Here is a 24,644-nt window from a genome sequence, read left to right on the forward strand (position 1 = left end):
ATTTCATTTTGAAGTTTAAATAAACGCAAAAATTCAAAGCAAAGTTCTGTCCAAACTTGGGGACTTTTGACTGGTTTCAACTTGTAACCATTCAAAAATTCTATTTCACATACAAGGTATACACTCAAAGCTACCAACCAGTACAAACTTGCTCTAAATTTGGAACAGGCTCATCCAAAACTCAGTCAAAGCTTGCTGAAATGTTTGCGTACTGCAACAAACATTTGGGCAAATTTGACCCAAGTTGTGGGTTCCCTTACAAGTTTCATGCTGAGAACATAACAAAGATAAAAATGTGGGTATATGGGATTGTAGAAATAGAATGAAGTTCCTTTATTGTCTGAACCAGGAGGATTTATATTCATTACAATTTTTCCCTATCTTCTGTAAGAGTGGATACTCTTGTTATCTTTGAAAATGTTGAATATTTTATTGAATTCTAATAATCCCTTGACCTCCATGATATCCTGGGGCAATAAGATTAATTGTACATTGTGTAAAAAGGCAATTACTGTTATGAATTTTAAATTAGCTGCCTATTAGTTTTCATTGTTTCATTAGTTTCATCCCCTTTGTTCTTTCATTATAATAATGAGTGATTACGAAGAGCCCAGTTTACCTGTTCTATACCTTTCATTTAATATCTTCTCTTTAACAGCCCTAACCTTTTTAATCTCTCTTCATATAGAAGTCTTTTCATGCCACCAAGCATGCCTGTCTTTTGACTCTTTCATGGCATGAAATAAAACTTCTCCTCTGAAAAAGTATGCCCATTTCATGCCATTCGCCAGCTTGTAGAACTCTCATTGACATCACTGGGGCCAACAACAAAGCCTTAACAGTGTTGCCAACTCTCCTGATTTTGTCATGAGTTTTATGAAAATTATTGTTTTACTTTACGCCCCAGCTCCGAGAGTCAAATGGATATGTCATTATTTCAGCCTTTGTTCTTAAATAAAAAGTAAGTTTCTAGCCCTCATGGCTGCAGGAAAACTTCCAAATGTGAGCCCAGTGCACCCTAAAGGCTCAAAAAGCAGAAGGCAAATAAAAAGAACACCAAATCTATTCTTTTTACACAATCTTGTGATTTTTGGTGAGTCTGACTCATGATTTTTTTTTAATATTGGGGCTGGCAATATTGGCCTTCATAGGTACATTTCTCCTAGCTATTCATTTGTATAAAGCAGAGCAAACAGTTTCAGCGAAATCCACAGCTGGCAAATATAACATGCTAAATTTCTAGTAATTGCAAGTGATCTCTGTAAGTGCTGTTTGCAGGCACTTCACAATCCCCTCAGATGTTAATTCAACAGCGATCTTTAAAAAATAGATTTACTCTTTAAAATGTTTACTGCATCTTTAGCATTCCATTTCTGAGAGCAGTTGAACTGAGGAAAATAAGACTGAAACGCTTGATACACTTATTAAATTATTTTATGGCATCCTCTAGTATTCTGCTCAGGATGATTATAGATAAAAATGTTATTTATTGAGTGCAACTGACTGTAGTAAACTCTTAATGGTAGCAGAAACTGTCCATGTCTTAGCATTTGCTTGGCAAACCAAGATATTAGAGTGTTTGGGATTTTTTTGAAAGATCAATTTTTGCTTCTTTAACAGAAAATATCTGGGAAGTGTATTAGCCTGAATATCATTAAGGAGCATTTACTCAGGAGAAAGAGTTATTTTTGAGGGGGAGTTGGAATTTGGGTTACCAACTGTTAGCAAATTTACAGATAGTTAAAAACATTAAAAATATCGTAAAGTGCATTATGTCAGCAAAAATGGCAAGGTAATTTAGGAAAATATTTTCCTATGACAAATTTCCAGATTACCTGAACACTGTACGTTTCAAACATAATCTATATTTAAAGGTATTTTGGTTGTTTTTTGGCGAGGGAGGGGTTTGGTGGTTGAAATAGCAGATTATGATCATATATATCAAGTTTGACACAAAGAGAGATTGTGGTCTACTGTTTACAGCAGGGGTTAGTACATACTCAGGACTCCTTGATTTAATTCTTATCCCTTCTATTGACTTCCTGTGTGACACTGGCAAAATAGTTTAATCTTACTGTGTCTCAGTTCACTCATCTTTAAAAGAATTAATAAATACTTATCTGCATGATAGAGGTATTGTGAGAACTCAAACTGTAAAGGGCTATCAAATCCTCAAATAAAAAGGTATTACATAATTGCAAATATCATAAACAAGAGTTATAAGAATTTAAAAGAGCTTTGAATTTTAAAAGAGCTTTTTTCCAGATTATTTTTATATTAAATTTGATTTGTGCCCACTGACACATCAACACATGTACATAAATGAAAAACATAATATGCTTATATGAAAAAAAAAGAAAAGCCTATGACATACTGACAACAACCTACTCACAATAATCTCAGGTGAAAGCTTGTGAAGAGAGATGGGCTTTGCAATGTGACCCACAGATCAACAAACCCTTGTTCTAACAGACAAGTTGTGGAAGTGAATTCCCAAGTCAAGCATCGTCCATTAAGAACCCCCTCTACCAGTCCCAGACAACTGAATCTAGGTACAGTTAACTCAAGTACTGCTCTGAACCCCTACCACCATGTTGGCTCCATGGCAGGATATAGTTCCAAACACTTTACCATAGAGCTTTATACATTGAACTCAGCACCTTGACTTGCACTTGAAAGTAAGCAAAAAGCTACGTAAATTAATGAACTGGTGCATCATGTTCCTTCTGAATAATACTATTGTTCTGAACTAGCTTCCAGGCGGTCCTTAAGGGTATCTTCTCTTTGAGTATCACAATAAACTTTGCATAGAGACTTCCTTGATAAGCAACTGATTACTATATACAGCAACGCTGAAACCATTATCAGACAAAAACGAATCTAATCAAAGAATTAACTAGAGCTGGTCGGAACATTTTCAAGTCAATATAACTTTGTCAAAGCAAAACATTTCATAGAGATGTATCAGTTTTGCTGCAAGACTCTCTCAGCCTGGTGGTTAGGGCACTAGCTCAGAATGTAGGAGAGCTAGGTTTAAGTCCCTACCTACACTGTCTAATGCAGAGTAATCTAGGATGAAAATCTCTGATCTGAATCAGGCACAGCAGGGATTTGAACCTGGCTTCCCCCATACCCAGACCAGTGCTCTATTCCCAGCCCCCAAAACACACTTCCCAAATCCAAAAGCTCGGGTTTTGATCCAAAAATTGACATTTTGACACACATGCCCTCCTACCTCTCCCTGAATTGAAAAGTTCAGGTTTCAATCTGAAAAATTGACATTTCAACACAATTCCATTTTCACAAAAACATTCTAACGTTTTTGTGTTTGTTTCAATACAGAGCTAAAAGATATTTTTTAAACCTCAAAAGCTGCCCCAAACCAGAATTGTTGTCCTCCAGGCATCTCTAGAAATAACCATTATGTGACACTCTATCATGAGTCTGGTGCATTATGTTTAGGTGTTCTCTGATTACTTTCTTCCTAACATAGTCTTTTACACAGAGCAGGGCCTCCACAAGACAAATGCAGTATAATCTAAATGTGTCTGATACAGGATGTATTCTCAGTTACAGGATTAAAAAATGTAAATACTCCACCTGATAATACAGAATATTTTAACCACAGCCCAGGGGAAGTGAAAAGTAAGTACTATTCAGTACATTATCATTGTTAAGTTCCTAGAGTCACCACTCATGACAGATGTCTTTTTTTAATTTTCTAATATTTTTATCCAGAAAAAAAGATTAACACCTTACTTCAATAGATAGTCTGTCTAAAACTGTGTTGATACAAGAAAATCTTTATTCAATAAGCCAGTTAGTCAGGTGAATATACAACATGGATTAGACTTAAAAAGCAGAGTCTTTTTACAATGCAATGCAGCTGCAGTATGGCTTATGGCACAAAACAGTACAGATATAAATTATATTCTTTTCACAACTGCATAACCAGCTTTGCCAAGATCTGTTAGCACTTTGGTGAAGCTTCCTATTTTGACAAGAAGCCATTTAAAAATAGTTGGGGAGTATGTGTTTCGAATACACACAGAGCATGGTATACACAGTAGATAATTAGTATCATCATAAGTAATAATAATGGCATCATAATGTAAATATTGAATTAATGCTTCATTTCATCATGGCTCTTCCAGAAAAACTCCATGTTGTATATCATGGACATCCAGCAGAGATATATTTACAAAGTCTCAACATTTTCTTACAACTATTCTGTGCAGGGATTTCACCCATGGCAAATCATAGCTAATTCCAAGGTCCCAGTAATATTCAATTCAGAATTTTTTAGAATTTAGGAAATTATCAAAAAACACTCCGTTATCAAAACATTGTGACAAGTCAAAGGCTGGCATTTCAAATGGCCAAGACTGCAAACACAACTTGGATCTCAATAATACTGAGTTACTAATACAGTATGCACCAGAGCTAGCAAACTTAGAGGGGTGGAACTCTCCTCTTACCACTGTGACAGGAAGGCTCTAGATGGAACTCTCTACTTCCCTCTACAGAAGAAAGAGGAAGCGTTCTAGAAAGCTTAATTTGCATAGTATAATTCTACCCCAGTGCATTTTTGACCAGTATTTTCTGTTGCATTGAGTTTGGTTGTTTTCTGTTTTGGGAAATTTTTATTAAAATGAGTCATATAAGTGTATTGCTGTAAGGGAGAAGGAATTGTGAGAGTTATAGCCCGGGAAAAAGCGGGCTAAAGACAATGAACTCCAGATACAGAGCCCAAAACTCAAGGAACTAAAGAGAGAGTTGAAAGACTCTATTTGAGAGCAGTCTCTGTCTTTGGTCCTATTGTGCATTGGGTTTCCTAGTCAGAAAATTAGAACCCTGTGAGGAGTGGACGCTACAGAACTGGTCAGGTGACAGACTAACAGTAGAGCAGACTTGTTTGTGGGATCTGTCATGATAATTGGGCATACAAATTTACCCCAGTTGTGAGTTCAACTGCAAAAAGTGCGTATAAATTCATCAGATGTCACAATAACCTACAAACCATAAATATTGGTGTGAAAAGTTATGGAAAGGGAGACAGAAAGTCTGAATTAGTTCAAACAAAAAGGCCTATTTATATAATTTAAAGACTGTGTTAGGATCATGTAGGGTAAACAATAAAAATTTGGAACCAGAAATCAGTGAACAAAAATTGGTATTGGAAACTAGGCCAAATTGGTGGACCAAATAATGAGGGGATGGGTCATTCCAGCTACCACTCCCTTTGTAGGTCCTTAAAGAAAGAGACTTTCGGGAGAAAAATAGGCTACTGGAGCAAGCTTCTCCATCATGGCTGCCACCCTCACCATCTCCTGGGACCCCAGGCCTTTGTCATCATTGATTATGAGAGATATCCTGACCAGATCAGACTAGAGAGAGGGACCCAAATGGCATCACCATCTTTATTAGGTCCAGCTGAATTCTGAACATCACCAGGGATGAAACAGGAATGGACTTTAATAACAGCAACAACAATAGCTCCAACCTGTCTCAACTACCTTCTCTTTTCCCTAAAAGGCCAGTTATTACCATCTTTGATACCATCTAAAATACTGTTACATTATGGGGTTTGTCTTCTATAAACTCTCTCCAGCAAAAGGGAACAAGAGATGTTGTTAAAATGAAAGTCTCATTTAATACTTTACATTTAAAATGCTTTAACTGTTTTTTTTCTTCCTTTTTGGTTTTTAATAAAAGGTTAAAAGTATGTTTAATGGTGTGTTTTCCAGCAGGCTGAGGTTTCTGTATACCACACACTGAATATTGTTTAGCACTGTTTAATGTTATAGAGTAAATGGATTACATTAACACCTTTGGCCCACGGACTTCATTTAAAATTAATAAAAACAGACCATACTGAAGGCAGCAGAGTGGAGTGGAACAGAATGTGGTGCTGCTGCACTGAATAGACTGAAGTAGAAATGTAGGAACTGCCACCTCCTAGCACCCACTTGACCATCACTGGATCTAACTGGATTCATGAGCAAAGTTTGGGTGGGTGAGGGTTGATTTAATGGCCCTCAACCAGTGGGGCAGTTCACTGAGACAGTGGGGTGGTCCACACCCTACATACACCATTTGGGGCTTGCTAATCCATATTTTTGTTGTGTTTTTCCAAATAAAGGGTTGTGATGGTTTCATATTACTGAGGAATCCCATATGCTTGCAAGGGGGAAGAAACAGCAGGAAAGGTGATGAGGGAGGTTAGAGTTCAATTTCCTAAAGATGGGAAAGGGAGCACAGCCCTGAGTGGGTGCTTGAGCCATACAATTCCCTTTACTTTTGCAAGGGACCCCTAGACTCATTGAACTAGTCATTCTTTCTGCTGTCTATACCTCAAAAAAAGGTTACAATACATTTCGGGCCAACCATGCAATAATGGGGCAATTTGGCTCCTGCATATGATCATGGAGTGTAGGATGTTTAACTTGTAAAAGGGCCGATCAAGACAGGACACAGGGCTCCATGACCTCAGTCAGGAGGGTGCCCATGCACCCATAAAGTTGAGAACCAATTATCAGTGAAGGGGAAGCCACCGTGGATGAGAGGGCCAAGAGGTCCTATTATCCAGCTATAAGCACTTGGTAAGGGGGTCAACCCTTTGATTTGTTGTTTGGATTGGATCCAAAACCTGTGTAATCTTAATCCAGCACTGGTTAAAGCTAATTACTGCAAACAGATTGTTACCAGCCATTTTAGGGAACCAAATTATAAACTCAGCAATTAGAAGCAAGAAACAATTGCCCTAGGAAGCAATTAGAAATCAGTACTACAGAGTATTGTTGTTCAGTGCTCACCCACTTGTGTCTCTGATTAAGAGGTGGGTCACTCTTGCATAGCTGTGACTTCTGTACATGTTCTTTTATGAACTTTTGACCATGATTGTCAGTTGTTAAGCCAGTTAAATCAGCCCAGAGCTACTATAAATTCTACACCTATCAAGCAACTTCAATGGAAAACTGTAAATTTTCAATAATCTTCATATTAAACAAGGTTACACTTAACAGAGAAGAAAGTGTTAGTCTAGGTCTGATTGGACTCCAGTTCTCATTGGAATCATACTCTGATATCTTCCATTCTCTCAGACTTATACATGGAAAAGGGCGATAATCCTAATAAATTCAACTCTGTCATCAGGGAAATTGAGAACTCGGAAAATATCACAGTGGCTAAGAAAACAGAACTATTAAGACACCTCATCAAATTTATGAACCAAATCATTTTTTCTGTGATTAATGGTGCATGTTCAAGCCTCCAAATGTAGTTTACAGAAATTGGTACACACACTGTGATATTAGTAAGGGTACCTATTTGGAGAGCTCTTTAGTAAGACAGTTTGACTCAGCTGGACAAGAGGTAGTTGATGGGAGAGAGAAGTCCAAGCCACAAAGCTCCATTGTGCTAAAATCTACACTGAAGTGTTGATGAAGTGTTTTTGAACAGATTCTCATATTGTCCTTCCAAGAGGGCAACAAAAGCCCATGAAACAATGAGCAGAAAATATGCTTAAGGAGTGAGAAGCAAGATGTGGTAAAACTGCACTTGAAATATTTTAGTTATACTATAAAATAAGCTGAAACTCTGTTTAATTAACATGTCCTGATAAAGCAAAGTGAATTATGTGGATGTAGGGATAATGCACATTTTGAAGGGTTGCAATGTTCACTGTTGTTCCTAGAAAGGAACTCAGTTTGTTAATATGTGTTGCTTTTATACAAGGAATAATGCACCTTCCTTACCCTAGTTGGGTAATAAATCAACTGTGTTCCTCTTTCAAGGTTCTGGTGCTAATGATGACCAGCGTCAGCTGTTTCAGCCCCTACTGGTTCTGCAGATCAGCTATGATACATACAATCTGTACTTGGCTCCAGCTGGAAGCAGGGAAGTTATATAACTAGGGTGGCAATTCCTATAATTCATCAACAGCAAATCTAATTTGTCTAGCACAGAGCCCCACAGCAAGCCAGGCATTACTTCTAGAAATGAAATTCAGGTCTGAGATTTTTACAGGATAAGAAAATCTGAGTTAAACACCCACATGAACCATTTTCCCCTCACATTCTTGTCTATTAATGGATGCAAGTAACTATAGAAGACGTTCTCTGACCAGGCAAATATACATTCAAGATTTCTGTTACAGGAAGAGTGACAGCCCCCTCCACCCCCAAATCCAAAGCAAAAATAGACTATGGAGACCCTGAACTTTTACTGATTCTTTTTTCTGTCATCTTCATCCAACTCCTCTGATGTTACTGGAGATTGTGGTTTAGAGATGGTTATGGGGGCTGCTGGAATAATGCCCATCCCTCCACACCAGGATTTTTAAAAGAGATATAAATAGCACTTTCAGATTTTGGAAAGAGAGAAGAGGACCTACGCAAATATGCAATGTGCAAAATGAAAAGCTAGCCATACCTTTTGCATGCACTAGTCTTCACCACTTATTTCAGCATAGTGCCTCACATGATTTAGATTCTCACATGAGAAACAACACTTCAGACAAAATACAGGTATCTAGCATATTTTGTGGAGAAATTGATAGTGGATGGTTCTCTCTACCTTCCCAGACCCAGTAAGATATTAGAAGGAAAGGATGTATGAGACTGTGTTATCTAAAAAGGTGAGTCCACTGGAAAGGCATGCTGGGAAAAAATTCTAATAGAAAGGTAGCCTTACCACAGGAAGGATTAGTAGGCACTAGAAAGTCACAAAGGAAAGGGATTTCTTCTGTGTTTCACATACCAATGCTAAATCACACAGTGAAAGATGCATGCTAGAAGTTGACTTCCTAAGTCTCCGGTTTGAGACACCAACCATTTTACTCAACTCTGGGCATGAATTTACACACAGACATCAGCTTCTCTTCTCTCCCCCAACAAAGACTAGCTAGACCCTCCCTACAAAAACAGATTGCCTGACTCCCAACTTTATACACTTAGGGTATGTCTACAGTGCAATTAAAAACCCATGACTGGTCTGTGTCAGCTGACTCAGGCTAAGGGGCTGTTTAATTGTGGTGTAGATGTTCAGGCTCAGGCTGCAGCCAAGCTCTGGGACCCTCCCATCTTGCAGGGTCATAAAGCCCAGACTCCAGCCCAAGCCCAAGCATCTACATCACAATTAAACAGCCCATTAGCCGGACCCCCAGTCAGTTGACATGGGGCAGCCATGGGTTTTTTAATTACAGTGTACACATGCCTTAAAGACCCATTCCCCACCCTAAAAGGCTTATGGGTTGGTTAAAAGCTCATTGAAATGTTAGGGTGTGGGTGTGCTCTTCACATAAGACAGCTGTATGAGACAGTTAAAGGCCCCTCCCCCAACAAATAAAGCATAATAGAGATTGCTCCAAAAACAAGCACCCTGTGGATGGGTACTCATTGGAGCAGGTGTATGTTTGTGTGTATAGAAAAGACCAGCAGGGGGATAGACTCAGAGGCAAAGAAAGCAAGCCAAGCAGCAGCTTGGAAGCACAGCACGGCCCTTGGAGAAGCCTAGAGAGAGATTCTGGGACAGGGTGCTGGCTGAACAGAATCCTATAAGGCAGAGAGTCCAAATTCCATTAAAAGTCTTTATAAAGGATTACAAGTTCCCTAACTCATACTATATGAAATATAAATTTCTCATATTCAGGACAGTTAATGGAGAAAAAAATCTCAATATCCTTCCCTCAGTAGATAGTTTATGACCAACCATCATAACAAGCAATAACATCTCTGCTTCACCTCAGGCCACTAGCTTGTAAACCAGCCATTAAGTCCAATACTTGAGAAATGCCCTGGATATAACTATTGTGCTAAAAGTGAACTTTCATCAGCCTATCAAAAAACTGAGCTTTTATCCAATTAACACATTATAAAACTAGTTCTAACTAAAAGCTGTTGAAAGAGCAGTGTGTTAATCCTTCACTTTGATTGTCGGCCAATGCATAACTTTTCTCTTAATTTAACATTAATCAATACTGTGGTCTGTCTTGGGACCAAACTTCAAAAATATGCAGTTAATTATGACAACCTACTTTTTTAAAATTGCCTTTTTCAGTTTAGTAGCAATAACAATGAAAGGCACACTATAAAAATACCTCAGTTTCAGATATTCGCAGTCATAAATTCTAAAGCAGAGGTAAAGAGTTGCATTTACTGCTTCCTAAGGCACAGCATTCCCATGTATCAGTTATTTCTAAGATAAAAAATATTTTCCCTGTTTGATGGCTTATGCATAAGTGTCAGACACAGATTTTTGTAAAGCTCTTCTATGAAGAGAACAATTCCAAAGAAATGTAGAGGAAATGTTATTAGAGCAGTGGACTGGGAGTCAGCCAAGGCATTTACCACCACTCTGTGCCTCAGTTTAACCATATAAAAAGCAAAGAAAACAGAGATGGAAAAGACTAGTTAAGGGCCAAATCTGCTCTCCTTATTCCTATGAGTAATCACAATAAATGAGCCGGATTTGGCTCTTGGTTATCTCATTCTATGTCTGCAAATGCAAGATTGTTCCCTAAATAATATTTGTTAGTGCTTTGTCCTCTCTAGTCCTATTTCAAGTGATGAGGTGTCCTCTCCTTTCCTTGGGGAAAAAAGGGTATTATAATAACACTTACCTAACTTTCAGGGTGTTCTGAGACCTAATGTTTAGAAAGATCTCACTGCGATCTTTGGATAAAAGGTGCTATGTTAGTAAATTACATTATTATAGAACTAGCTCTAGCTGTACAATTACATACATTAATATCTGTATGATAATCAGAGGTCATGAAATTAAACATTTCCAGGCAAAAGTAGTTGTACCCACTGAAAGAAAAGCTAAAATATTTTCCTCACACTGTGTCACTTTAAAAAGAAGTTAGGTACTTTTCACTGTAAATTGAATGATCCAATATTTATTTAACAAGCATAGAGGGAGGAGTCTGTGAAAAGGGGTGGGAAATGGACCAGCTACTATTTATGCCCTGCAGCTTCTTGGGAAGAATAGGAGAAGGGGACAGATATCACTAATGACTAGGTCAAGAACATGCCATGAAAAACCTGAGAATTAAGTAGAAGTCAGCTGCTTCCTGAAATAATTAGTCAATTGTTTGGATTCTTTTGATGAACAGGTATTCAAGTTGAAGTTTAGATTTATGGCTATATAGTCTGTTGTGAAAACTAAGCTTAAAACAAGAAATATGGGAACTAACATATTCACCACTATCCATAGTATCCTACAAATTATCCACATCTAACTGTCCGTAAATTACTAATTCCCTAACTGATGGCCTGATCCTCCACCACTGAAGGCAATGGAAATTTTGCTACAGACTTCAATGGAAGGATTGAGCCCTGAATTTGAGGGAGGTCCTTATTACCTAACCTATAAACACAACAGCATGTTTATCATGACAAAAATCTAACATTGTGGCTTAAAACAAATGGTGATCTAACTTTTTTCTTTTTTATAGCTGTGAGAATTTTTTCAGACAAAACTCTTTTCATGGTTGAAAAAAGTAAAAAAAAAAAAAAAAACAGCAGTATTAAAATGGTTCATTCTGATATTTCCAAAATAAAATGTTTCAATTTTTTGGGCTATATTCACTAGGGGATTTAGGCACCATTCACTAAATGGGGTGGTTCCCCTCCTTAAACTGAGTAGTCCAGTGCTTAAGGCACTCACCTGGAATGGGGGAGATACAGGTCCCCCTGAAGCAGGGACGTGAACCAAGGTCTACCTCTCTAGCTGGCTGCCCTAGTCATCAGGCTACATGAGGCTACCCCCTCACCCCCCTCCCAAAAAAACTCACTATCCTGCTGGTAATAGCTCATCCAAAGTCCAGCAGGATAGTGAGTTTGTGTGTGTGGTTTTTTTGGGAGGGGGGTGAGGGGGTGAGAGAACCTGGATTTGTGCAGGAAATGGCCCAACTTTATTATCATGCACATTGTGTAAAGAGTTGTCACTTTGGATGGGCTATCACCAGCAGGAGAGTGAATTTGTGTGGGGGGGTGGAGGGTGAGAAAACCTGGATTTGTGCTGGAAATGGCCCACCTGATGATCACTTTAGATAAGCTATTACCAGCTGGACAATGGGGTGGGAGGAGGTATTTTTTCATATTCTCTGTGTATATATAAAGTCTGCTGCAGTTTCCACGGCATGCATCTGATGAAGTGAGCTGTAGCTCATGAAAGCTCATGCTCAAATAAATTGGTTAGTCTCTAAGGTGCCACAAGTACTCCTTTTCTTTTTGCGAATACAGACTAACACGGCTGTTACTCTGAAACCAGAAAAAAATTAGTTTCAGGTTGAGCCTATATGAACTTTTCTCAATTTTTCTGAATTGCCAGCAAATCAAAAGATCAGTCATTTTCACAGATCTAATTCTGTTATCATTCTTACTATAACTATTCTTCTTAGTCAATAAGCGGCTAGGACAACAGTGGCAGGGCCAAATTCTGCATTCAACAACGCCAATGAAAATCCAGAGTAACTCCATGAAGTCTGTGGCCCAGAACACTTCCTCCCATGAGTTGCATAGTGGAAGGAGGCTTTGGGGGAGAAATCTTCACCCACATCACATCTGGCTCAGATCCTGGCAGCAACCACTGGCTTCCTAGAAGGGCTACCTCCTGACCACAGCTTCTCCTGGGATCCCTAGGGTGAGATTCTCCAGAAAAGATTATACAAGATGGAGTTTTATTGTATTGTTGGAGATTCTCCACAGGAGAATGAGAATAATGTACATCCACCCTCAGGCTATCCTTGGCCCACACACTATGGATACTGGACCATAGAGGCTTTGGTGGGATCCAAAGGGAAAGTGCCATGGACTGTCAAGTCTCTCTCTCACAAGGTAAGGGGGAAAGTCTATATATAGATGGTCCTTTGCATTTGGGGGCAAAAATAGAGTTATTTAGGATTTATACTGAAGATACTGAGAGAAGAATTTGGCACACAGAATGTTCAGATAGGTAATAGGATAGATAAAATCTTTAGGTTCTTGATATTGTATGCAGAATTTTTATTAAGCATTTGGCACTAAAATTTATGTTTATTCCAACATAGTTTATAGGTTATATATAGCCAGATCTCTATCAAGCGTTCTTACAACTACAATACCCACCTGCTGAAGTGAAGAAACAGATTGACAGAGCCAGAAGAGTACCCAGAAGTTACCTACTACAGGACAGGCCCAAAAAAGAAAATAACAGGACGCCACTAGCCGTCACCTTCAGCCCCCAACTAAAACCTCTCCAACGCATCATCAAGGATCACCAGCAACCACACACCACACCACAGAACCACTAACCCAGGAACCTATCCTTGCAACAAAGCCCGTTGCCAACTGTGTCCACATATCTATTCAGGGGACACCATCATAGGGCCTAATCACATCAGCCACACTATCAGAGGCTCGTTAACCTGCACATCTACCAATGTGATCTATGCCATCATGTGCCAGCAATGCCCCTCTGCCATGTACATTGGTCAAACTGGACAGTCTCTACGTAAAAGAATAAATGGACACAAATCAGATGTCAAGAATTATAACACTCATAAACCAGTCGGAGAACACTTTAATCTCTCTGGTCACTCGATCTCTGACCTAAAAGTCCCAATATTACAACAAAAAGACTTCAAAAACCGACTCCAACGAGAGACTGCTGAATTGGAATTAATTTGCAAACTGGATACAATTAACTCAGGCTTGAATAGAGACTGGGAGTGGATGAGTCATTACACAAAGTAAAACTATTTCCCCATGTTTATTCCCCCACCCCCAACTGTTCCTCAGACATTCTTGTTAACTACTGCAAATGGCCCACCTTGATTATCACTTCAAAAAGTTTCCTCCCCTTCCCCTCCGCTCTCCTGCTGGTAATAGCTCATCTTAAGTCATTACTCTCCTTACAGTGTGTATGATAACACCCATTTTTTCATGTTCTGTGTGCATATAAATCTCCTCACTGTATTTTCCACTGAATGCATCCAATGAAGTGAGCTGTAGCTCACGAAAGCTTATGCTCAAATAAATTGGTTCGTGTCTAAGGTGCCACAAGTACTCCTTTTCTTTCTGCATCATTAGACAGGGGTTTAGCATACATCTGCTTAGAGTTGCTCAACAGAGGAGCCTTGCATTTCTATGCAGATCCTAGAAACTGCAAACTTGCTTGTCATTTAATTCTATTATTTACTTAGTCTAATCTAAACAAATAACTTTCCAAAATCAGATTATAAAGTCTATCCACAGCTTAATTTACATGTTCTAAAAGAAATCTTTGATAATTTTGTCTTAAATCAGCAATTACAGACTGAGGTTTCCTGTGCCTCTTATAGTTATTCTTGATTTCCCTGAAGACAGACAGACATGACAGGAATAAATTAGTTTTGAACAAAAAAAAATTCCAACATTTGAAATACAATTTCTTGTAAAATATGAATTTATTTTATGGATATGTAAATTCATGGATGGGAAAACAATATAAAAATAAGATGAAAGTCTAGCAATTGAGAAGACTTGATAGTTAACGTTCTGTGGTTGCTCCACCCTGTCCTACATAAATGTTAAAATGAACAGTAGCAGGAAGGCTTACATGCTTTTAGAACAATTTCTTCTTGTTTACTATTGAAGTAGGCTAGAGTGACTCATGTCTCTGTGGAAAGTGAGAACTCTGTGCTCACAAAAGGATGTTTTGATACCATATGAGGAGTTTTTAGTGAATAATAACAAAATGATACCTCACCTTTTAATTTAAATTAAAAATATTATCACCTATAAAAATGTCACTAAATACATAATTTCTTAGGATTCTCTGTATCATGTTGATAAGCTAGGAGATGAGGTCTGTTTTACTTCAGAACATTTCAAGAGGCGGATACTGTAAACCTAAACAAAGAACATTATAATATTTCTCCCTCAGAAATTTCCAAACTAGATCATTTTCCAAAGATATAAAAATGATATGTAGCACTTTTGAAAATCCTGCCCTTATGATTTGTTTTATTATAAAAACCTCTCAAACTATTTATATATCAAAACAAATTCATGCTCAGAGTTTCTAACATTTTCCAAAGTACTCAGTGTTGACCTATTTCTGCTCTCTGAAGTCCATGATTATCTTAAATGGGATCAGAGTTAAGCCAATGCTGAGTGATTTGGAAAATCTCTCTAAAATTAAATTTTACAATTTAATTATGTCCAAATGTGTTTATGTAGGTGTCATAAATATAAACGGAAGGGTAAACCCCTTTGAAATCCCTCCTGGCCAGGGGAAAGATCCTCTCACCTGTAAAGGGTTAAGAAGCTAAAGGTAACCTCGCTGGCACCTGATCAAAATGACCAATGAGGAGACAAGATACTTTCAAAAGCTGGGAGGAGGGGGAGAAACAAAGGGTCTGTGTGTCTGTCTATATACTGGTCTTTACCGGGGATAGACCAGGAATGGAGTCTTAGAACTTTTAGTAAGTAATCTAGCTAGGTATGTGTTAGATTATGATTTCTTTAAATGGCTGAGAAAAGAATTGTGCTGAATAGAATAACTATTTCTGTCTATCTTTTTTGTAACTTAAGGTTTTGCCTAGAGGGGTTCTCTATGTTTTTGAATCTAATTACCCTGTAAGATATCTACCATCCTGATTTTACAGGGGGGATTTCTTTATTTCTATTTACTTCTATTTTTTATTAAAAGTCTTCTTGTAAAAAACTGAATGCTTTTTCATTGTTCTCAGATCCAAGGGTTTGGGTCTGTGGTCACCTATGCAAATTGGTGAGGCTTTTTATCCAACATTTCCCAGGAAAGGGGGGGTGCAAGTGTTGGGAGGATTGTTCATTGTTCTTAAGATCCAAGGGTCTGGGTCTGTAGTCACCTAGGCAAATTGGTGAGGCTTTTTACCAAACCTTGTCCAGGAAGTGGGGTGCAAGGTTTTGGGAAGTATTTTGGGGGGAAGGACGCATCCAAACAGCTCTTCCCCAGTAACCAGTATTAGTTTGGTGGTGGTAGCGGCCAGTCCAAGGACAACGGGTGGAATATTTTGTACCTTGGGGAAGTTTTGACCTAAGCTGGTAAAGATAAGCTTAGGAGGTTTTTCATGCAGGTCCCCACATCTGTACCCTAGAGCTCAGAGTGGGGGAGGAACCTTGACAGTAGGTATTGTATATTCTAATGTGTATAGACAGTAGACATTTACTCAGTTTTAAACAAATGTTCTGTTTTGCTCCCTATGTATTTTTTCAATGAATTATCAGTCAGCTGATGAACAGTGCATACTGTAATGAATACATATCCCAGTACACATTTCTCTATTTACATAATAGAATGCCTATTATCTACAAGTATATTAAATTATTGTATTTCATCAGAAGAGATTTACACACACTATACAGGATTCTATTCCATCCTTTAGCCTTTATGTCAGGTCAAATACTAGTTTCCCATACAAAATCCAGATAACACCCTTACACAAAGAACAAATAGTCCCCTTGGCTGAATTAGAAGCAGCAGTAGAAGAAAACTTGCCTTTCCTGTGAGAATCAAAGGGGAAGCAGAAACCCTCCTTCATGTGAATAAGAACCCTTCATAAAATAAACTATCAAGGGGGTGTGGGACATCTTTCCCCCACCCACCTAAGGGGAAAGCTGCCAGGAGAGAACACAGGTGCTGGAACTAGAGGTGTTGCCACACCCCTTGCCTTAAAGTGTTTCTATCATGTACAGGGTTTACGTTTGGTTCAATGGCTGTCAGCACCCACAGTATAAAATCGTTCCTGCACCCCTGAGAGAATGCATTTGTCCCTGTGAGAGAGGAAAATAGGGGCACAAAAGAAGAAAAAGCCCTCTGACCTTTCATGAAGGTCATAATGAAGTGGCAGAGCAAGAAGGGTTCACTGCTTTTAAAAGGACAGCAACATAACAAAACCCCTTCCTGCCTGTGTTTTGTAGATCCCATCACAGTCACCTTATTCCAGTCCTTTATGACTTGGCAGAGAGCTAAAATTACAGAAAACTGTGTGAGGAGTTGAAATGGAGTATCAGCTACTGTGACCCAGCAAACCCACCAGAAAAGCATTGCCCATAACTTAGAATCAGAGAGGACTCTTGGCATACTTCAGTAAATGGAAGAGGGTACATTACCACTAAGGATCACAGAGGCAACCAAGCTGGTGAGCCACCCTCAAGGAAGAGGTAATGATGGGGTGATTATTGGACAGGAGGAATGGCCATCAGAATGGGCTAGGGATGTCTGCAGCCAGGAGTCAAGGAAACCCTTGGCCTACCATTAGTTGGACTGGCCACTGGGGAGGTATGACTACATGTAGTCACAAGTTAAGGAAGTGGCAACTGCAGGAGGAGGAGGAGGAGGTAGCAGCAGGTGGGGAGTTTGTCACAACACAGTATTCCCACTAAGATTTTTAAATGAATGGAAATACTAACAGCCACATAAAATTATGTAAAGTATCAGTGTTAGACAAATTGAATGGGAACAGAATGTTGATTCTTTCCCACTGTTTATTCTCTTTTCCTCTATGGGTTTGGCAGAGACGCTTGCTAAGTCGTTAACAGCAGTGTTTGTTACTTCACAGTACACCTCAATATGAAAAGGATTTATAGGACCACAGCTGATTATAGTATAATTGTGTTTACAACAAAAGGCCGTAGTTGGACAGTTATGTTTCCTAGAATTTTAGTAAGAATCTAACTGAAAGCTGAATTGTCTTCTTTGGTCATTTTGACCAGTCATTTCTTGTTTGGAAAATACTTTATATCATAGAGCATTTCAGGTTCCTTGCTATAATTTTAGCCTTAAAACCTGTATTTAACATTTCTGAGCTGAGTTACTGGAGGTTTATTTGTAATACAAAACTTCCATTGGATTATCCAACATTTAAATAGGCAAAACAAACCTTATATTGACTTGTATTATTAATACAAACTATTTAGACACATGAAATCAAAATGAAATCCTAAGTGAATCAGCATGTTACAAATTGGCCAAGTTTAACAACAGTTTTCATGACTTCTTTTCAAAACTGGTAGCAGTCATATTTAGCACTGTTTTGATTTCTGTCTTGCACAAATTTAACTTCCTTAGGGATTTTTGCAAATGTCAAAAAATGACAAAAGGAACAGCATTATAGACATGCTGTTCCATCAAGAATTAGCTCTTCAGATATCCCATGTTATATTCATGCATTGTTCATCTGATTCTATCATATGTTTGCTTGTTGTTTTGCACAAGCAATAGACCAAGTTATAGAAGGAGTAGCCAAAGTGTGGCCTCTTGGCCAGTGCAGCCATGGAGTTCCATGAACAGAGAAGGGCGGGGGGGCATAACTGAGAGAAGTAATAAAGAAGGAAGACTGAGGAGAAAGAAAAAGGAGAGAAAACTAGAAACACTCTGGCAGTCAAGAGAAATAAAATCACTACCTGTCTTTCGGTAAAACCTTCACAAAACCCTGTACAAATGATTCCCTGTACTTGTTGTATATTATTCCTATTATTTCGTATATTATTGGTGTACATGTTTCATAATAAAAACTCATTTCAAAAAATGTATTTTAGTATTGATTTTTATTGTAATTCAGAACTACTAGCCAGAGTGTTACTGTTCTAAACTTTTTATGCTATTGATATTTAGGGTACCTCAATTTATTGACGGTTATTTTTTAATTTGTGATCATCTGCAAATTGTTTAATGAAAATGAATAGACTAGTTGCTTGTGCTTTGAAAACTGAAATCTAATGCTGAGTGGTATCTAAATAATAAAAGACACTTGTAACAAAATGGAGCACTGCATGCTGAGACGTATGGTCTCCATAGGCCAAGACTTGCTATTAAAGATAAAAGTGGCATGAACTGCAGGTGCAACTGTGAGTTTACTGACCCATTGCCAAAGTGAATATATTTTTAATGGCCCTGGATTTTAAAAAAACCCTTCATCGCATTCAGCACATCAAGTTAGGTGGCTGAGTACATCCTTTCTGTACTATAATCAAAAGTCTTGACTATTCACAAAGGCAGGGAGAAAAAACACAGTGGCTAAGTGCTATTACAGTAAACATCCCAGGTTATAAGATGCAGACGATTACAGTATAATGAAAAGTGGCTGACACAGGATAAAACAAAATAGAAAGCAAAGTAATGCTTTTTAATTATACTTATATAGAGGTAGTGTGAAAGCTGCCCTATCTGATCAGGCAACCAGAGCAGGCAATCCAGTATTGTGCCTCTGACAATACTAGAGGCTTAGAGGAAGATACAGGACATTAAGTAGTGGACAATTATGGAATCACCTAATCAAAAGAGAAAGGTAAGAGAGGTGTAACTAGCACTGGAACAATGACAACCCCCCTTTTTGCCACTTGAAAAACAGACCACTAATATCCACTCTTTTCTTTCTCTCTCATAAGCAGTTTCTGATCCATGGCAGAACTCTACCTCTAACCCAATGATTTTAGTTGACGATATAATCTTTTGTGAGGTGCTCCATCACAGATTTTATGGAATTCCAAATATATATCAACCAATCCTCTGTTATTGACTTGTTGACATGCTCAAAGAATTCTAGTAGAACAGGGAAGCACAGTTTTCCTTTATATGTGAGTAGTATATGGTTTCTGATGATTTAAGCTGTTAAAACCCCCAACCTAGAGGAAAAGGAGCGGGAGAGCTGGGAGCAGCTTCTCTGGGAGGGACACTAATCAGCAAAGAATTCAGCAGAGCTGTGGAACAAAGGCAGGAGCTCTGCAGGATGTGCCCAACTGAGCTCCTCTTGAGAGAGGTGATGAACTGCAAACAAGTCCCAAGCATGTGGCAGTCTATTGTAGGTTTAACCCTGCTTGCTGGGAGCCTTTGGCAAACAGATAAGTCTTTGGAAGAAGTTATTTTGAGTTACTTTAATCAGCCGCTGGTCACAGGCACCAGAGCAGAGTGTCTTGGAGGTAACAATTGTAACTAAACCTGTTACATTAACACAGGTGGAAACAGGTGAGCTGTTACCCTAGAATCAACTCTAACCACGGCAGAACTGCAGACTTCCATCCAGAGAGAGGGGAAGTAGTGAAACTTGGCATCTCAGGGGGGTGAACTCAAAAGGGACTGCACAGTGGGTCCAAGGCACTACTTGCCTTGTAACCATGGCAAGACGATGGGGGTAGGGGGCATTGTAGCCCGGTGATCCAGTAAACCACAGGGTTTGATGCCAGGCAGAGTAGAGGTTCAGACCTGTCATTGGAAAGAGTGCCCACGGAGAAACTGGGGGAAGAGATCACAGGTACGGGTCACCCCTGAACCATCACAGCAGCTATTTCCTCATTCCACTATTAAATATGCAGCTCACAAGCCAGAATGTGAATGAAGCCAGAATGTGAAACTTAATGGGTCCATTTTTATAACAGAGTAAGGAAAAGCTCTCTAAAAGTTTGGGCTCCTTGTTGCTTTTCATCATAAAGGAGATTTAAAGTTCCACAAACAATTAACCAATGTTCTGATTTTCTCAACAGCTTAGCACTGCACATACATAGACATATACATTTAGTATTCTGGTCATTACTTCTTACCTATGAGTTCCCTTTCAAAAGATGTCCTCCACATATTATCAGCCCAGTTTGAAGAAGCTCAGTCTGTAAAATGTCCATTAAAGTGCCATTAAAACCAGTTATTTAAAGCAAACAAATAATTATATGTTTTTCAAGTTCTAAACGATACTTCTACTTAGCTTAGTGACAAGCTCTTTTGAAACTTGAAAGAATACAAAAGCATGGTGCAAATAGCACTGTAAGATTCACCTTAAAAAGAAATGTATGAATTTGGTTCTCATAAAAGCAACGAACAAATAACACTAGGAGAAACAAACTCCTTTCAGGAATTTGAGCAAATAATTGTTCTTATTGAAAGCTGAAATGTTGGTCTCTTTGATCAAATAAAAAGTTACAGCACAGTTGCCCATAATAAATTTTGTCTGCAAAAGCCCTGCTAAAGGTTTGATCCCGAACTAGGTGTCCAAATCAATCATTCTGTTGGTGGTATTTTAATTTTGGCATCTCTTGACAAAAATAAAACACTAGTTAAAGCCTTATTCTGAAGAAGGAGCTATATGTGAAATTGTCTTGTGATATGGGCTCTACAATCTGGGGACTGAATTGGGACCCACAAACCCTTTCATTTACAACCTTGAACAGCTTTAAAACATCAAAGGTAAAAATACATCAATTTATCTTGTAAGCCACATAATTCAGGCGGAGGGGAGGAGGAAGTGTTTAAATGTCAGTTCTTTACAAGTATTGTACATAAAGCACCATATACAGAGTTTTTAATTTTTTCCAAAGTGAGGGTTAAATCCACATGGGAAAATCCTGTGTTTAGATTGTCTGTAAATCAGTGCTGAAGCAAAGGTAAGTTTCCTTGCACCCTGGTATAAATTAGTACACTGTACCTTTATATTTTTATTAAGTGTTTATATTGTAAGAACTTCAAGTGATTTCCTGCAATATACATTACACAAATGTTTACTGTCATTCACAAGAGGGCACCTATCCTATTTGCTGGATAGGTGATCTAAAAAGCAAAAACTAAAAGGAAATTCCAGACTGCCCACAAACATGTCAGGAGTCCTGGGAATTTTCCAGCAGACCAATGAAAAAGAAAAAAAAAGTGAAGCTGACCAAAAACGGACTTCACAGTTGTTTCATATTGTTTTTGCTTGAACAATCTTTCATCACTTTAATAACCACCAAGCATTCCTCCTATAGGTCAAAAGAGTGACATTCCCCTCAAAAAACCATACAATAAAATGTGAAGCAGGAGACTAAACTAATCGTTTGGGGTTTTTTTAGTGTATTCCTGACGATGAGCATCAAGTTTCTGCTGTTATTGGCTGTGCCACTGACCACAAGGAATTCTACAGTTTCCTTTGGCCATGGATTTATGCCAGTGCTCTAGGAAAACAGAAATGCCGTTCAGAGTAGAGTAAAGATGCAGCATAATTGGAAAAAAGAAATAATAGCAAATATTTTAGACTTAGAGCTAGTCTAAGATGTACAGAAGCAGGTTGTATGTAAAGGAATTGAATGAGTGAGATGTAACATAACATCCAGGTACAAAACTATCATTTAGAAGAAATACTTAATTCAGTAGCACCACAATTTTAAGATCTATTTGAGAATGACTCTAGCACTCATGAAAATGAAGGATGGGCAGTAGCAGACCAAGGGTAGATCCATAATTCTGGACCTCCATATTCCAAAGAGGTTTCCACAGCGCAACAGTTCCACCAAGAGTGTTTAAACTAGTAAATTACTCACAGACAACTGCATTAAAACAACATTAACGTTGCAAAGTCAAGTAATTAATAGCTAGAAAATGCCAGAATTAAGGTTGTCTGTGCAACCCCTTTATGTGGCATGCATTATGCATTTATTTATCGTACCATTTTAATGCAGTTTTTGGGTGTGTTCAGTAGATATACATTTTGAACTATAACTTCAGCCTAACAATTTTTGCTACCTAATTTTCACATGCACAAATCTCATCTCCCAAAGTTAAACCGAAGAAGGCATGGGCAAAAACTTGTACATGCAAAATTGCAGATGCAATTTTACAGACAACTTGAAAAATTGGCCTCCTGCATTATTTTGTAGAGTACTGTTAGGTAATTGCTACTATATTTTAGTATATTTCACAAAAAAAACCATTTTGTAAAAATTCCCTTCAAAATGGCATACCTTTACAACTTCTTAAGATTTAAACTGATCACTGTAATACTTATCTTGGTATTCTTTTACTCTGTATTGTTAGGGGGCTAGGGTGTGGGGGAAGTTGTTTCTTTTAAGAATTGTTATATTTGCTATTTACAGAAGGTATTGTTAGAGGGCTTTTTTAAGCCTAGACTGATTATAAAGATTTGGGTCATGGATTGGTTGTTCTTGTCAGTATATGCATCTCCAGATTTTAGTTTACACAGAATATTTATGAACCAATTGCATGTAGCCTACTCATCATAGTCTACAGCCTCTTATGGCTGCCAAATCCACTTCAAGGGGCTTTCAGTTCTAATTAGTCTAAATGCTGACTCTGACAGAAACTGGGAAGACTCATGCTAACGATTTCTGGAATAAAATCTAGAACTCCCTAAATCTACATTTTCCACTGGGGATAGAAAATTATTAATTAATTCTTATTATTATTATTTTATTATTTTAATCTATGACTTTTCTGAGGATTCCTAGCACTACTGAATTATTTACCGGAGAGAGAATGCTGTATATATATAACAATAATATCTTTGTTTAGTCAAAAATAAACAATTTTTCCTGCTGTTTTATTAGATCCTTCCCCATATAAGATTTTTTAAAAACCCACATGTTTACCCTTACTTATCTGTGTGTCCTGTGCTTATACAATAACATTAAAATATTCTTCTTGTGGGAGTGACAGACTGTTATAACAATTCTGAGGTTTCAGAGATGTCAGAGAAAAGAAAAATGACTTGTAACTGGAATGTAAGTAGGTTGCCAGTGCAGCGCCATACTTCTGGGTGCACCTGCACACTCCACACCAGGTCATGGGCTATAATCCCATTGTGATTTTTTTAATCGAATCATACTCCACTAGCATGAGAAAGAATTTCTTCCTGGGTTCAGATAGTAGTTAATGTTCAAAAGGAGTTTCCTTAAAATGCCATATACACTCCAAAAAGAAAATTCACTTCTTTGGAAACAGATACCAAGCAAAATATCTCCATATTTACTGCTATGAAGACAAGTGCAGTGAAACTTGTCCCTCTGCAACCAGGTTGGCCTCTGTCATAAAAATAAAGGGAAGGGTAACCACCTTTCTGTATACGGTGCTATAAAATACCTCCTGGCCAGAGGCAAAACCCTTTCACCTGTAAAGGGTTAAGAAGCTAAGATAACCTTGCTGGCACCTGACCAAAATCACCAATGAGGAGACAAGATACTTTCAAATCGGGAGGGGGGGGGAAACAAAGGGTTCATCTGTCTGTGTGATGCTTTTGCCAGGAACAGGTCAGGAATGCAGTCTCAGAACTTCTGTTAGTTAGTAAGTAATTTAGCTAGAAATGCGTTAGATTTCCTTTTGTTTAATGGCTGGTAAAATAAACTGAGCTGGATGGAATATATATTCCTATTTTTGTGTCTTTTTGTAACTTAAGGTTTTGCCGAGAGGGATTCTCTATGTTTTGAATCTGATTGCCCTGTAAGGTAGTTACCATCCTGATTTTACAGCGATGATTCTTTTACCATTTCTTTAATTAAAATTCTTCTTTTAAGAACCTGATTGATTTTTCATTGTTCTTAAGATCCAAGTGTTTGGGTCTGTGTTCACCTGTACAAACTGGTGAGGATTTTTATCAAGCCTTCCCTAGGAAAGGGGGTGTGGGCCTTGGGGGGATATTTTGGGGGAAGACTCTCCAAGTGGGCTCTTTCCCTGTTCTTTGTTTAACATGCTTGGTGGTAGCAGCATAGGGTTCAAGGACAAGGCAAAATTTGTACCTTGGGGAAGTTTTTAACCTAAGTTGGTAAAAATAAGCTTAGGGGGTCTTTCATGCAAGTCCCCACATCTGTACCCTAGAGTTCAGAGTGGTGAAGGAACCTTGACAGCCTCTTTGATTACTACCTTTATATCTTATCCTGGTTATC

The sequence above is a fragment of the Lepidochelys kempii genome, chromosome 6 (genome assembly GCF_965140285.1).
Source record: "Lepidochelys kempii isolate rLepKem1 chromosome 6, rLepKem1.hap1, whole genome shotgun sequence".
NCBI lineage: Eukaryota > Metazoa > Chordata > Testudines > Cheloniidae > Lepidochelys > Lepidochelys kempii.